The 15,308-nt window shown below is 44.7% G+C and overlaps 1 pseudogene; it reads right to left on the bottom strand.

The window, feature by feature from the left end:
* Nucleotides 1-10,031: 10,031 nt before the first annotated feature.
* On the bottom strand, nucleotides 10,032-13,994 carry LOC123165015 (uncharacterized; annotated as a pseudogene).
* Between the last annotated feature and the right edge of the window lie 1,314 nt (nucleotides 13,995-15,308).

Below are 15,308 nucleotides of genomic sequence, written 5' to 3'. Positions count from 1 at the left end.
AGTGTGAATACCAAAAGATGTAAGGTTGATAATGATAGTCCCACATACTTGTGGCACTGCCATCTTGGTCACATTGGTGTCAAACGCATGAAGAAGCTCCATGCAGATGGACTTTTGGAGTCTCTTGATTACGAATCATTTGACACGTGCGAACCATGCCTCATGGGTAAGATGACCAAGACTCCGTTTTCCGGAACAATGGAGCGAGCAACCAACTTATTGGAAATCATACATACTAATGTGTGCGGTCCAATGAGTGTTGAGGCTCGCAGTGGCTATCGTTATGTTCTCACTCTCACTGATGACTTGAGTAGATATGTGTATGTCTACCTAATGAAACACAAGTCTGAGACCTTTGAAAAGTTCAAGGAATTCAGAGTGAGGTTGAGAATCAACGTGACAGGAAAATAAAGTTCTTACGATAAGATCGTGGAGGGGAATATTTGAGTGACGAATTTGGCACACACTTAAGGAAATGTGGAATAGTTTCACAACTCACGCCGCCTGGAACACCTCAGCGAAATGGTGTGTCCGAACGTCGTAATCGCACTCTATTGGATATGGTGCGTTCTATGATGTCTCTTACCGATCTACCGCTCTCATTTTGGGGCTATGCTTTAGAGACTGCCGCATTCACTTTAAATAGGGCTCCGACGAAATCCGTTGAGACGACACCGTATGAATTATGGTTTGGGAAGAAACCTAAGCTGTCGTTTCTAAAAGTTTGGGGATGCGATGCTTATGTCAAGAAACTTCAACCTGAAAAGCTCGAACCCAAGTCGGAAAAATGCGTCTTCATAGGATACTCTAAGGAAACCATTGGGTATACCTTCTACCTCAGATCCGAAGGCAAGATCTTTGTTGCCAAGAACGGGTCCTTTCTGGAGAAAGAGTTTCTCTCGAAAGAAGTAAGTGGGAGGAAAGTGGAACTTGATGAAGTACTACCTCTTGAACCGGAAAGTAGCGCAGCTCAGGAAGATGTTCCTGTGGTGCCTGCACTGACTAGAGAGGAAGCTAATGATGATGATCAAGGTACTTCGGATCAAGTTACTACTGAACTTCGTAGGTCCACGAGGACACGTTCCACACCAGAGTAGTATGGCAACCCTGTCCTGCAAATCATGTTGTTAGACAACGGTGAACCTTCGAACTATGAAGAAGCAATGGCGGGCCCAGATTCCAACAAATGGCTTGAAGCCATGCAATCCGAGATAGGATCCATGTATGAAAACAAAGTGTGGACTTTGACAGACTTGCCCGATGATCGGCGAGCGATAGAAAACAAATGGATCTTTAAGAAGAAGACGGACGCGGATGGTAATGTTACCATCTATAAAGCTCGACTTGTCGCTAAGGGTTATCGACAAGTTCAAGGGGTTGACTACGATGAGACTTTCTCACCCGTAGCGAAGCTGAAGTCCGTCCGAATCATGTTAGCAATTGCCGCATTCTATGATTATGAAATATGGCAAATGGACGTCAAAACGGCATTCCTTAACGGCTTTCTTAAGGAAGAATTGTATATGATGCAGCCGGAAGGTTTTGTCGATCCTAAGAATGCTAACAAGGTATGCAAGCTCCAGCGCTCCATCTATGGGCTGGTGCAAGCATCTCGGAGTTGGAACATTTGATTTGATGAGATGATCAAAGCGTTTGGGTTTACACAGACTTATGGAGAAGCCTGTGTTTACAAGAAAGTGAGTGGGAGCTCTGTAGCATTTCTCATATTATATGTGGATGACATACTATTGATGGGAAATGATATAGAATTCTTGGAAAGTATAAAGGCCTACTTGAATAAGTGTTTTTCAATGAAGGACCTTGGAGAAGCTGCTTACATATTAGGCATCAAGATCTATAGAGATAGATCGAGACGCCTCATAGGTCTTTCACAAAGTACGTACCTTGACAAGATATTGAAGAAGTTCAATATGGATCAGTCCAAGAAGGGGTTCTTGCCTGTATTGCAAGGTGTGCAATTGAGCATGGCTCAATGCCCGACCACGGCAGAAGATAGAGAAAAGATGAGTGTCGTCCCCTATGCATCGGCCATAGGGTCTATTATGTATGCCATGCTGTGTACCAGACCTGATGTAAACCTTGCCGTAAGTTTGGTAGGAAGGTACCAAAGTAATCCCGGCATGGAACACTGGACAGCGGTCAAGAATATCCTGAAGTACCTGAAGAGGACTAAGGATATGTTTCTCGTTTATGGAGGTGACGAAGAGCTCGTCGTAAAGGGTTACGTCGATGCTAGCTTCGACACAGATCTGGATGACTCTAAGTCACAAACCGGATACGTGTATATTTTGAATGGTGGGGCAGTAAGCTGGTGCAGTTGCAAGCAAAGCGTTGTGGCGGGATCTACATGTGAAGCGGAATACATGGCGGCCTCAGAGGCAGCACAAGAAGCAATTTGGGTGAAGGAGTTCATTACCGACCTAGGAGTTATTCCCAATGCGTCGGGCCCGATGACTCTCTTCTGTGACAACACTGGACCTATTGCCCTTGCCAAGGAGCCCAGGTTTCACAGGAAGACCAGGCATATCAAGCGTCGCTTCAAGTCCATTCGTGAAAATGTTCAAAATGGAGACATAGATATTTGTAAAGTACATACGGACCTGAATGTAGCAGATCCGTTGACTAAACCTCTCCCTAGAGCAAAACATGATCAACACCAGAACTCTATGGGTGTTCGATTCATCACAATGTAACTAGATTATTGACTCTAGTGCAAGTGGGAGACTGTTGGAAATATGCCCTAGAGGCAATAATAAAATGGTTATTATTATATTTCCTTGTTCATGATAATTGTCTATTGTTCATGCTATAATTGTGTTATCCGGAAATCGTAATACATGTGTGAATACATAGACCACAACATGTCCCTAGTGAGCCTCTAGTTGACTAGCTCGTTGATCAACAGATAGTCATGGTTTCCTGACTATGGACATTGGATGTCATTGATAACGGGATCACATCATTGGAGAATGATGTGATGGACAAGACCCAATCCTAAGCATAGCACAAGATCGTGTAGTTCGTTTGCTAGAGCTTTTCCAAATGTCAAGTATCATTTCCTTAGACCATGAGATTGTGCAACTCCCGGATACCATAGGAGTGCTTTGGGTGTGCCAAACGTCACAACGTAACTGGGTGGCTATAAAGGTGCACTACGGGTATCTCCGAAAGTGTCTGTTTGGTTGGCACGAATCGAGACTGGGATTTGTCACTCCGTATGACGGAGAGGTATCTCTGGGCCCACTCGGTAATGCATCATCATAATGAGCTCAATGTGACCAAGTGTTTGGTCACGGGATCATGCATTACGGTACGAGTAAAGTGACTTTCCGGTAACGAGATTGAACAAGGTATTGGGATACCGACGATCGAATCTCGGGAAAGTAACGTACCGATTGACAAAGGGAATTGTATACGGGATTGATTGAATCCTCGACATCGTGGTTCATCCGATGAGATCATCGTGGAACATGTGGGAGCCAACATGGGTATCCAGATCCCGCTATCGGTTATTGACCGGAGAGTCGTCTCGGTCATATCTGCATGTCTCCCGAACCCGTAGGGTCTACACATTTAAGGTTCGGTGACGCTAGGATTGTAGAGATATTAGTATGCAGAAATCTGAAAGTCGTTCGGAGTCCCGGATGAGATCCCGGACGTCACGAGGAGTTCCGGAATGGTCCGGGGGTGAAGAATTATATATAGGAAGTCCAGTTTCGGCCACCGGGAAAGTTTCGGGGGTCACCGGTATTGTACCGGGACCACCGGAAGGGTCCCGGGGGTCCACCGGGTGGGGCCACCTATCCCGGAGGGCCCCAAGGGCTGAAGTGGGAGGGGAACCAGCCCCTGGTGGGCTGGTGCGCCCCCCTTGGGCCTCCCCTGCGCCTAGGGTTGGAAACCCTAGGGGTGGGGGGGGCCCACTTGACTTGGGGGGCAAGTCCCCCCCCCCTGGCCGCCCCCCCCCTAGAGATGAGATCTCTGGGGGCCGGCGCCCTCCCTGGACCCCTATATAAAGAGGGGGGAGGGAGGGCAGCCGCACCCAAGCCCCTGGCGCCTCCCTCTCCCTCCCGTGACACCTCTCCCTCTCGCTGAGCTTGGCGAAGCCCTGCCGAGATCCCCACTGTTTCCACCACCACGCCGTCGTGCTGCTGGATCTCCATCAACCTCTCCCTCCCCTTGCTGGATCAAGAAGGAGGAGACGTCTTCCCCAATCGTACGTGTGTTGAACGCGGAGGTGCCGTCCGTTCGGCGCTCGGTCATCGGTGATTTGGATCAGGACGAATACGACTCCATCAACCCCGTTCACTTGAACGCTTCCACTCGCGATCTACAAGGGTATGTAGATGCACTCTTTTCCCTCTCGTTGCTAGAAGACTCCATAGATTGTTCTTGGTGATGCGTAGAAAATTTTAATTTCTGCAACGATCCCCAACACCTAAGCTTTGGGATGCCCAAGGCACCCCAAGGTAAAATTCAAGGACAACCAAAAGCCTAAGCTTGGGGATGCCCCGGAAGGCATCCCCTCTTTCGTCTTCGTCTATCGGTAACTTTACTTGGGGCTATATTTTTATTCACCACATGATATGTGTTTTGCTTGGAGCGTCTTGTATGATTTGAGTCTTTGCATTTAGCTTACCACAATCATCCTTGCTGTACACACCTTTTGAGAGAGACACACATGATTCAAAATTTGTTAGAATACTCTATGTGCTTCACTTATATCTTTTGAGCTATATAGTTTTTGCTCTAGTGCTTCACTTGTATCTTTTAGAGCACGGTGGTGGTTTTATTTTATAGAAATTATTGATCTCTCATGCTTCACTTATATTATTTTGAGAGTCTTAAACAGCATGGTAATTTGCTTTAATTGTGAAATTAATCTGAATGTGATAAGCATCCAAGATGGGCATAATAAAAACTTCCATATTGAGTTCATTGAATATCATGAGAAGTTTGATACTTGATAAGTGTTTTGAGATATAAAGGTGGTAATATTAGAGTGTGCTAGTTGAGTAATTGTGAAATTGAGAAATACTTGTGTTAAGGTTGGCAAGTCCCGTAGCATGCACGTATGGTGAAAGTTGTATGACAATTTTGACACATAAGGTGTTCTTTTATTGCTTTCCTTATGAGTGGCGGTCGGGGACGAGCGATGGTCTTTTCCTACCAATCTGTCCCTCTAGGGGCATGCGTAGTAGTACTTTGCTTCGAGGGCTAATAAACATTTGCAATAAGTATATGAGTTATTTATGACTAATGTGAGTCCATGGATTATACGCACTCTCAACCTTCCACAATTTTCTAGCCTCTACGGTACCGTGCATTGCCCTTTCTCGCCTTGAGAGTTGGAGCAAACTTCACCGGTGCATCCAAACCCCGTGATATGATATGCTCTATCACACATAAACCTCCTTATATCTTCCTCAAAACAGCCACCATACCTACCTATCATGGCATTTCCATAGCCATTCCGAGATATATTGCCATGCAACTTACCACCGTTCCGTTTATTATGACACGCTCCATCATTGTCATATTGCTTTGCATGATCATGTAGTTGACATCGTATTTGTGGCAAAGCCACCTTTCGTAATTTTTATTAATGTCACTCTTGATTCATTGCATATCCCGGTACACCGCCGGAGGCATTCACATAGAGTCATATTTTGTGTCTAAGTATTGAGTTGTAATTCTTGAGTTGTAAGTAATAAAAGTGTGATGATCATCATTATTAGAGCATTGTCTCATGTGAGGAAAGGATGATGGAGACTATGATTCCCCCACAAGTCGGGATGAGATTCCGGACTAGATAAAAAAAAGAGGCCAAAGAAAAAAAAGGCCCAACAAAAAAAAAGAAGAAATAAAAAATAATGAGAGAAAAAGAGAGAAGGGACAATGTTACTATCCTTTTTCCACACTTGTGCTTCAAAGTAGCACCGTGATCTTCATGATAGAGAGTCTCCTATGTTGTCACTTTCATATACTAGTGGGAATTTTTCATTATAGAACTTGGCTTGTATATTCCAATGATGGGCTTCCTCAAAATGCCCTAGGTCTTCGTGAGCAAGCAAGTTGGATGCACACCCACTTAGTTTCTTTTGTTGAGCTTTCATATATTTATAGCTCTAGTGCATCCGTTGCATGGCAATCCCTACTCCTCTCATTTACATCAATTGATGGGCATCTCCATAGCCTATTGATTAGCCGCGTCAGTGTGAGACTTTCTACCTTTTTATCTTCTCACATAATCCCCATCATTATACTTTATTCCACCCATAGTGCTATATCCATGGCTTGCGCTCATGTATTGCGTAAGGGTTGAAAAGGCTGAAGCGCGTTAAAAAGTATGAACCAATTGCTCGGCTTGTCATCGGGGTTATGCATGATGAGAACGTTTTGTGTGACGAAATTGAAGCATGGCCTAACTATATGATTTTGTAGGGATGAGCTTTCTTTGGCTATGTTATTTTGATAAGACATAATTGCTTGGTTAGCATGTTTGAAGTATTATTGTTTTTATGTCAACATTAAAATTTTATCTTTCGGATCTAAATATTCATTCCACAATAAAAAGAATTACATTGAAAATTATGCTAAGAAGCATTCCACATCAAAAATTATGTTTTATCATTTACCTACTCGAGGACAAGCAAGAATTAAGCTTGGGGATGCTTGATACGTCTCCAACGTATCTATAATTTTTGATTCTTCCATGCTATTATATTATCTGTTTTGGATGTTCAATGGGCTTTATTATACACTTTTATATTCTTTTTGGGACTAACCTATTAACCGGAGGCCCAGCCCAAATTGCTATTTTTTTTGCATATTTCAGTGTTTCGAAGGAAAGGAATATCAAACGGATTCCAAACGGAATGAAACCTTCGGGAACGTGATTTTTTGAACAAATGTGATCCAGAGGACTTGGAGTGGACGTCAAGCAATCAACGGGGAGGCCACGAGGCAGGGGGCGCGCCTACCCCCCTGGGCGCGCCCTCCACCCTCATGGGCCCCTCGTAGCTCTACCAACCTACTTCTTCCTCCTATATATACCTACGTACCCCGAAAACATCAGGGGAGGAGCCAAAACCCTCTTTCCACAGCCGCAACCTTCTGTACCTGTGAGATCTCATCTTGGGGCCTTTTCCGGCGCTCCGCCGGAGGGGGCATCGATCACGGAGGGCATTTACATCAACACCATAGCCTCTCCGATGATGTGTGAGTAGTTTACCTCAGACCTTCGGGTCCATAGTTATTAGGTAGATGGCTTCTTCTCTCTCTTTGGATCTCAATATAAAGTTCTCCTCGATTCTCTTGGAGATCTATTCGATGTAATCTTCTTTTGCGGTGTGTTTGTCGAGATCCAATGAATTGTGGGTTTATGGTCAAGATTATCTATGAACAATATTTGAATCTCCTCTGAATTCTTTTATGTATGATTGGTTATCTTTGCAAGTCTCTTCGAATTATCAGTTTGGTTTGGCCTACTAGATTGATCTTTCTTGCAATGGGAGAAGTGCTTAGCTTTGGGTTCAATCTTGCGATGCTCGATCCTAGTGACAGTAGGGGAAACGACACGTATTGTATTGTTGCCATCGAGGATAAAAAGATGGGGTTTATATCATATTGCCTGAGTTTATCCCTCTACATCATGTCATCTTGCTTAAAGCGTTATTCCGTTCTTATGAACTTAATACTCTGGATGCATGCTGGATAGCGGTCGATGTGTGGAACAATAGTAGTAGATGCAGGCAGGAGTCGGTCTACTTGTCACGGACGTGATGCCTATATACATGATCATACCTAGATATTCTCATAACTATGCTCAATTCTATCAATTGCTCGACAGTAATTTGTTCACCCACCGTAATGTTTATGCTATCTTGAGAGAAGCCACTAGTGAAACCTATGGCCCCCGGGTCTATTTTTCATCATATTAATCTCCCGTCAACAAGCTATTTCTATTACCGTTTATTTTGCTTTCTTTACTTTTAGTCTTTATCATAAAAATACCAAAAATATTATCTTATCATCTCTATCAGATCTCACTTTTGCAAGTGCTCGTGAAGGGATTGACAACCCCTTTATCGCGTTGGTTGCAAGGTTCTTATTTGTTTGTGTAGGTGCCTAGGACTTGAGCGTGGTCTCCTACTGGATTGATACCTTGGTTCTCAAAAACTGAGGGAAATACTTACGCTACTTTACTGCATCACTCTTTCCTCTTCAAGGGAAAACCAACGCAGTGCTCAAGAGGTTGCAATGTGTATGAAAGAAGTAGTCATGTGGTGAAGAATAAATGGAAAAAAGAAAGAAAGACGATGAAAATAGAAGAAACCGAAGAAAGAAACAAAGAAAATGAAGAAAACGAAGAGAGAAACAAAGAAGGAAGAAAGAAATAAAAGTGAAAAGTCAAGAAGAAACAGAGAAAACCGAAGATAAAAAGAAGAATTTTTTGTTGAAAACCGTGAGAAAACAAAGAAAATCAATGCAAAAACCAAAAAATAGAGAAGAAACAAGAAAAACAAAACTATAAAACCCGCAGTGCACACAAAACCAGCAAATGAATGCGTGCTAATAGAATGGGCAGGCGCAACAGTGTACGAACGCAAGAAAGTCTTCAGGCGAGACCGAATATAGTCTTGCTATGAGGAAGATATAGTTCTCGTGTTCCTTCCTTCCTCGAACAGACGCGAAGCGGCGGCGGCGGTCGGCAGTGTTGCTCCTTCTGCGCTTTAGGTTAGCTACACCGGCTTCCGGTTTTAGATATGGGTAGTGAGAGCACCCCCACATTATCGAGTTTGTAGGTGTGAGCGGTGGCTTGATATATGTTCTTGTCAGACATTTGTTGAATAATTAATAAAGATGACTGTATGCATCAATTGATGTAGAGGCCAGGGGAATACTCTATGTTTGATCCATTGGAATGTAATATATAACTAGTACTGCAAGTGATGGCGAAAAATGACATTCAATGAAAAAACGGCTCTTAATCTAGTCATATACAGTTATAACAGTACAATCAACACTTAAACTCAAGTTACAGCACAACTGAGGGCATTTCAGTCATTTTAGCACGTTCCTGCACCAGCCGCAGTTGCTACAGCACAACTACCAAATGACAGCATCTCAGCTCCAACCGTTCAACCGGCCGCAGCTATCAGCTATAGCCGCTCGATCCAGCCGGAGTTGTTGCAGTTGCAGCCGTGAAATTTGCAGCCCAAACAAACACACACTTAACCTCTTTTTCCAAAAAAAAGTGGTATCAAGAGCACATATTACGGTAGGCACTGCACCTTCAATTACACACTTAGTTTTCTGCGCCTGCTTACTTTAGTTACTGCAGCTTCAGGTCCAGTGGAAGTGTCTCGGTAATGGGAAGAGAGAGGGGCAAATTCATTTAGGTGAATTCTGTTTAAAACAAAATTGTGAATGTTTATTTTCCACGAAACCTCTCTGAAGAATGGCGGGTCATATACGAAAGAGCAAATTGCTAAAGAGAACACATCAAAAACCACCAAATCACAGCAAGGAACGACATGTAAACTCAAGTGCCCAACTAACAGCACAAGCACAACAACCAAATCATTGTTGATATCAGATACTTCATCTAAAAGAAATGCAAAGTAAAAAAGGAATGCAGGACCATCAACTCATCAACTGATTGCAAGAACCATCAACTCATCAACTCATTGCAAGAACCCCAACAGTGAAATGCTCCGAAGCATTGACAATCACATTAAGGAGATGAATTTCAGAAGAGCGACACTGAAACGACTACTACAACCAGCATCGCGCTACCAACCTTTGATCACTACAGAGTTGTTCAGCCATTGGACGCAACGTTTTCACCAAGTTTAGCTAGCAGAAGAAACACAGGAACTACTGAGTTTTCTGAACCTATATCTACGTATCTATAGGCAAAAAGTGGGCATCCAGTCTGTTGTCGTCGTATCTGAGGCGACGCAACTTATGAACAGGTTAACTGTCAGGCCTCCCGCTCCGAGCTTTCTCTACACTGCGTCTACATCTGGGTATCGCAGATCATCGTACTCTGAATCAGCAGAAGTATGAACCAGTTAGGCAGCAGACCAATAATCAATAACGGTATAAACAAGACAAAACCTGAAACAATATTATGTGAAAGGATATTGTAAGATACTATCTGAATTTTATTCACAGGTGAGAAAATTAGTATCTTCTCTGCAAAGGAGAAATGAGATGGCTGAGCTTGATTTGGCTTTTAGAGTCCATAATTCTAATCGGCAAATGTTATGAATTGGGCGTACTGAATTATCTGAATCAAAGACAGAAGTGTGCAACTAGGTTCAGACCATCTTTTACCATGTGTACAGACTGATAAATCCACATGGCATTGACACCTACTGTTACATTTCTACATCCAACTACTTTACTTTTCTACAAGACTACAACAGTGTCAGACAAGCGCATCATAATATCAGATTAGCACTCCACTAAAGTAAAATCCCAAATATCATGTTCATGCAGCAAAATAGCTAGTATCTACACCAACATCTGTGCATGGCAGATTCGAGAGCAACAGTACATGAACAATCTAAATCTCAGAGTTATGCAAAATAAAAAATAATACGGTATTTAGTTTTGTGTTGTTGGAAGCTAAATGGGCCAAATCAAACGGATATCACCATCTTCTCTGTTAATGCTGAAAATAGATGAATCAACTGATTTGGAGTTTTAAGTTCCATAATGATTTGTTCCCGCAATAACGTTAGTTAACTAGCCCATCATGATTTGCGCTGACATCAGCTGAAAGTATGAACCAGTTACACGGCAGACCAATAATCAATAACGATATAAACAAGAGAAACTGAAACAATATTATGTGCATGGAACTAAACTTTTTATGCAATATTGCAAGATACTAACTGAAGTTTATTCACAGGTTAAAAAAATTAGTATCTTCTCTGCAAAGGTAAAATGAGATGACTGAACTTGATTTCGCTTTTTAGGGTCCATAATTCTAATAGTGGAAAATGTTACGAAATGGACGAACTGAATTATCTGAATCAAAGACAGAACTGTTCAGACCATCTTTTACCATGTGTACAGAGTCACAGGCTGATAAATCCACATGGCACCTACTATTTCCATCCAACTACTTTTACCTTACAGACTACAGCAATTTCAGACAAGTTCCAAGCACGATCAAATTAGCACTAGTAGTAGCACTCCAATAAAGTAAGACTCCAAATATCGTGTTCATGCAGCAAAATCTTTGCATTGTGCGTAGCAGATTCGAGACCAACATTACATTTCTCGCTAAAGAAGATGAACAATCTAAATCTCAGAGTAATGCAAAAAAAAAAAAAGACCAAGAATACAGCCCATGTACAAACCTGAATACAACTCATGTGCAGAAACAAGATTCAGTTTAGTGTTGTTGGAACCTAAATTTTGTTCACAGGTTATTCAATGCAAGTAAAATGGGTCAAATCAAACGGATATCACCATCTTCCACAGATCATCTTTCATTTATCTAAAAGATTACTACAGTTGCAGACAATTCCCAACACCTAACAAGTTTCAGATCAGTTTCAGTTAACTTTTTTTTTAGACTACAACAATTTCAGTAAATTGTGTCTCAGACTATAACAGTTTCAGTAAACTATTTTTCAAACACAAGCAGATTAGCCATGCAGAAAATAGTAACTACACCAAAATCTGTATATTGGGAAGTTGTGAGTTGTGACATCAGGAAATCATTAGGAAGTTGTGAGTTGTGGCATGGAGAGAGGCTCACCAGGGGTCCCGGACAGCATCACGACAATCTGGAGGGTCTCGGCGTGGCCAGCGTAGCGGGTCAGGTCGACGACCAGTGGAGTCAGCCTCCCGTAGCGGCCCGCTCGGACGCACATGGCGATGCCGTCGGGGGGGCTGGCCGTCGATGAAAGCCACGCCGTCGGCCAGCTCGTCCCTCAGGTGGTTCACGGACCTCCCCTTGAAAAGGAGACATGAACCAGTCGTCCTCGCCGTAGAGTCCCTCGGCGCTCGCTCGCATTGCAAGAAAACCCCCTTATTTTATATTTAATCACGTAAAGGCACATTATTTTTGCGGGTAAAGGTTCCCGTGAGAGTCTTTTTTTGTCGTTAGGACTTGTTTGAAAGTTTCGGCCAACTGGACAAATAAATGAAATAACGTACAAAATCCGGCGCCGACAGGTTTCGAACCTGCGACCTGACGTACGCGGAAGAAACGAGCTACCACCGCTCCACTCAAACGTTCGTGCTAGTTCACATGCGGGCATTATTTTATACTAGTGTGGAGGCGCTGGGCCGGCTGTTGGGCCCAGCGCGGCCGCGTGCCCTTAATTACTCTTTTTTAATCATAATATTAGTACGTTTACAATGATTTCGTATCCTCATTATATTATTAAAATACGCAACTATTAAAAATATTATATGCCGAACATATTTTTTTTTACTTACTCGTATATTGATTATATTTCTGTAAACGCACTATTATTAAAAGGTTGACAACATAAAAATAACATGGTAAACAAAATAAATTTTATAAATGCATTAAAACTTTTTTAACTTTTATCAAGAAAATCTAAGTGTTTCTCGAAATGTTAGAATGAGTTTACACAATAAGTTTTTAATACATGCTGAACATTTTTTGAAATACGCATTGTCAAAAAAAAATCATGTATTAAGAAAATGTTCAACATAAATTAAAAAAAATGTTTATCATATATTAAGAAAACTGTTCAATATATATTACAAAAATGTACAATTTGCATTTAAAATATGTTCAATGTATGTTACAAAAGTTCAATATATTAAAAAGTTCATCGTGCAAAAGTGATTACTATACGCAGAAAAACTAACCCAGTGAATGAGAAAAAAAACTAAAAATAAGCCAAAACCAGAAACAAAAATAAAGCATAACAAAATGAAACGAAAAGAAACCTGGGCGAACGAGCCCCCAGCACTTGCGGCAGTAAAACGCGAAATCAAAAAAAATTACAGGCCCCGCTTGGCCTAACAGCCGGCCCAGCGTTTGCTTGTTCGTATAAAACATATACCGCGTCGAATCCATTGCGAGCGTTGGTCTGGCCTGTTGGCTAGCGCGCGTAACCAGCGTATGGCAGGTCGCAGGTTCGAAACCTGCCCCCGCAAAAAAATGTGCCTTCACGTGATTAAAAATAAAGTAAGGGGGTTTTCTGCAAAAATATGCCACATAGGCACCCGACATATGGGCCCTGCCGGTCAGATACGCTGTCAATACATAGTTTTAGCTCGATTTACAACGGCTTGCCCGAAACTTGGTACTGACACGTAAAAATTACCAAACTTGATATCAATCTGTCACCGCCGCCCCAAATATGGTACTATTGTATAATTATCTCCCTTCAGGAGAAGCAGGAATTGAAATCTCAGGAATTGCTCTAGAGCGAATGAATTTGGCAATTCGAGAAGCTGGTCATGGCGAACTCACGGGCGGGGCCAGGAAGGTCAGGCATGCCCGCCTCTCTGGCGGGGATGGGCTCGACGATCCAGAACATCATGGTGCTGACGTGGTCCGGGTCCTCGATGCTGACGCCGGTGTTCCAGCCGAGGTACCTGCGGTTGGCGCGGAGGTAGCGGCCGCCGACGTTGCGGAGCATGACGTCGTCACCGAAGCCCGACCCGACGGCCTGCCACCTGATGGCCTGCATCTCCGGCTCATCGTAGTCGCGCTGCTCGGCGCGGAAGCCGTTGTGGCCGAGCGGCGCCGGCGTGGCCGTGGCGGCGAGGTAGCGGCCGTAGGCGGCACTGTGGAGGAGCAGGTGCACGGCGTCTCCCTCGCCGTAGATGTGCACTGTCCACGCGGCCTTCAGCGAGGCGCGGCTGCCGCGAAGGGAGACGGTCTTCCCGTCGCTGTTGGCGTTGAGGTACGTGTCGTGCACGCAGCTCCGCAGCCACACGTGCTTCCTGTCGTGGAACCTGTCCATCGGTCGCCGGCGCTGGAGAGCAGAGGCGGTGGGCGCTGATGCGCGGTGGCGAGAAGTGGGTTTCTTGGCGCCCCGGCGAGCTCTGTTGGCTGTTGGTTGCGGCGGTTACGCTGGGCGCCAAGGCGGGGTATTTCAAGGTGCCTGACCCCATCGTCGTCCTGGGCTTCGGGCCTGCGGCCCGTTTCCTCGGCCTCGGCCCACGCTCCCGAGCCCCGCCTCTGAACGGGCTCCATCCTTCCCCGAACGGGCATGCGATGGCTGCGGCCATGTTTTCTCAAAAAAAAAAGCTGCGGCCGTAGTCAGCAACGCCGCTTCTTCCCTTGCCCAACGAGCCTCTCCCTCCGTGCTGCCCCTGAGCGCCGTCTCCTTGCCCTGCCACAGCGCGCCGTCGTGGCCGCAAAGCGGCAGGTGGCATTTCTCCCGCTGCTTGCCCTACGCCAGCGCGCTCGACGCACGCCAGGCACCAGGGAAGAAGAGAGCGAGCCACCATCAGATCCGGCAACACTGCTTGCTTCTAGAGAGTGTTGTTGACCTGCGTGTTGAACCAACCATAGGGGTTTAAGGACCACAATGGCGAATTGCTCCTTGAAATGAGATCTAGAAATTGCATGTCGCGGAACAACAATTTACACAAAAAAATATAGGGAAATGTTTAGATCCGGCGCACTGGCCGAAACTTCGGCCGGCTCCTGCCTCGTCACGCACAACACACACGCACATATAGCAACTTCTCCCCTGATGTGGGCCATGCATCTTATCCATCCCTCCCCCCGTCGTGCCCACGCAAGCCGCGCGCCCGCGAGCCACGCCCCCGAGCTCCGTCACCCCGCGCCCCGCCGCCTCGCCGGCCGGTCGCCAAAGGGCTGCGCGCGCCCGCGAGCTCCGTCGCCCCGCGCCCCGCCGCCTCGCCGGCCGGTCGCCGGAGGGCGCCGCCACCGTTGGGTCTCAACCCCATCCACCCACTGTTTTTTCAACTACTCAGAGCGCCGACGGCGAGAATGAACAGGACGAGCTACTACCTCGACTAGCAGCCACGGCGGCGGAGCACACAGATGCTACAATCGGCTGGGAAGGGAGATGCAATCACGTACTGGTACTGCAGCTGCAAACGGCAATGCTTGTGCTACAACCATGAATGCAAAAAGCTACAACTAGTAGATAAAAAAGCTTCAAACCAGACTTCGGAACACATGAAGAGCTGCAACCGTTTTAACAAAAGCTTCATCCCGCAGATGAAAAAGCTTCAACCAGAGATTGAAAATCTTTAGCCAGCCACTTCAAAAGTTTCAATCGCTTTTTAGGTACACATGAAAA

Source organism: Triticum aestivum, chromosome 7D, assembly GCF_018294505.1.
Source record: "Triticum aestivum cultivar Chinese Spring chromosome 7D, IWGSC CS RefSeq v2.1, whole genome shotgun sequence".
NCBI classification, from domain to species: Eukaryota; Viridiplantae; Streptophyta; class Magnoliopsida; order Poales; family Poaceae; genus Triticum; species Triticum aestivum.
Note: the sequence above shows the minus strand (reverse complement) of the source record. Positions and strands in the feature narration are given on the sequence as shown.